The following is a 2,152-nucleotide window of genomic DNA, read 5'->3' as shown; positions in this document are numbered from 1 at the left end:
GGCGGCGGCGGGGTGACGTGGCGCGTGGGGATTGGTCGGGGTGAGGTGTCCGGCGGACATGTCCGGCTCGGGCGGACGTGTCCGGCGGCGCGAGGATGAAGATGGCTAGGGTTAGACCTGGATTTCGGGGGAGATGCACATATTTATATGTAGAAGGAGTTAGGAGAGTCCAAATGAGGAGCGGTTTTCGGCCACGCAATCGTGGTCGAACGACCGAGAGCATAGAGGGGAGTTTGCTGGGTTTTTGGCCACTTTGGAGGGGTTTTGGGCTGCAAAGAGAAAGGGGGGTTTCGGGCTGCGCGGTTAACCGTTGGAGTACCAAACGAACTCCAAATGGCACGTAACTTGACAGGCGGTCTACCGGTGCTATACCAAGGCTGCTTGGCAAACCTCGGGCCATTCCGAGAAAGGTTAACACCCACTCACAACAGGAGATGAAAAGGGGAGCGCCGGAGGGCATAGGAGTGCCGGATCGCGAAACGGACAACGGGGAAAAGGCTCGGATGCATGAGACGAACACGTATGCAAAATGAAATGCCCATGATGACATGACAATATGCAACACGCAAGCAAACGACATGGCAACGACGGTGAATAACTGGCGGACACCTGGCGCAACGAATCCGGGGCGTTACACGACTGTCAGGCACTTCCTTGCGTGCGAAGATGTAGCTGGTGGGTCCCAGCAGTCGAGGAGGCGAATCGTTTTTTTTCTGGACGCACTTCCTTGCGTGCAAAGATGTAGCTGGTGGGTCCCAGCAGTCAGGAGGCAAATCGTTTTTTTGCCCGGACACACTTCCTTGCGTGCGAAGATGTAGCTGGTGGGTCCCAGCAGTCAGGGGGACATTTTTTCGCGAAATACGGTGGCCGGTCCGGTGGGTCCCTACTGTCAGATGGAGGAGTAATTATTTTACGCGTAATAAGGATGCACTTCCTTGCTGCGACCATGGACCCAGATGTCAGCCTCTCCATGTACAATCCACTTCAGATGCATGTCGGCCGTTGACCACGTTGACCAGGCCGCGCCGAGAGCACCAGGGCGGTGGACGGCGGCAAGGCCTAGGAGGGGAACGAGACGGAGGCAGGGAAGACTCGATAGTTGTTTCCCACGCGGAGGGGAGTACGACTGTACGAGGGTTTACTGGTTCGTCTGCCATCGCCGGAGAATAACAACAGGTGTGGGTGAGTAGAGGGATGGCTAGGCCAGCGATGGGGGTACGGTGGGGCGGTGAGACCTCCGCGATAGCACAGCCGGCCGCGGGCAGGAGGGAGCAGGCAGTCCCGCCGGCGCTTGTTTGAGCGACAGGAACAAGAAGAGCAGAGATTGAAGAAGCACGACGGCCGTTGGATGGAAATCCAACAGTCACTGCTTGTGCGTCAACCTTTTGTTTAGGAAAGCCTCAAATCTATGGAAAACAGCATACAACCCATCTGCCATTATTTCTAATAATTTATAGCCCATTTGCTAATTCTTAAGGTTTTTTGGAGCCCATATTCTTTTTGTTAGCATTACAGCCCATATTGTGGCCACGGTTAAAAAATTATACGAATTTTTGCATATTTCGGTGCGGTCCGAACTGTTTTTCATCCCAAAATTTCGAGTCACATTCAAACTGATTTTAAAAATAAATGTATATCAATATAAAATCCAACAAATTGTCCACGCATAAAAATCAATGCAATTTAAAATCTTGAAATGAAAAAAAGAAATTTGAAACTAATTGCCTGTTTGATGTGTTTTAAAAATGTACAACCCATTTCTCATTACTGATAGGCCATTTTCTCGGCCTGCCGAATGAAGCTCTCCTCGGATTGAAAGATTTGCAGCCCAACAGGCCTGACAAAGCGACTTACTTGGTAAATCACAAAAAAACTGGGCTTTGGCCGTGGACCCAGCTGTCAGCCTCTCCAAGTACAGTACTCTTCCGATGGAAGTCAGTCATTGACCACATTGACCACGCCACGCCGAGAGCACCAAGGCGATGGACAACGGCGAGGCCTAGGAAGGGGAAGACGCGGAGTCGGGGAAGACGCGGCTGTGAATGCCCACGCGGAGAGGAGTACGAGGGTTCACTAGTTCGGCTGCGGCGTGAGGCTGCCGTGGCCGCAGAATAAGAGGGGGTATGGGTGAGTAGAGGGATGCCCTAGGCCA

This window comes from Triticum dicoccoides, chromosome 2B, assembly GCF_002162155.2.
Source record: "Triticum dicoccoides isolate Atlit2015 ecotype Zavitan chromosome 2B, WEW_v2.0, whole genome shotgun sequence".
Lineage (NCBI taxonomy): Eukaryota > Viridiplantae > Streptophyta > Magnoliopsida > Poales > Poaceae > Triticum > Triticum dicoccoides.
Note: the sequence above shows the minus strand (reverse complement) of the source record.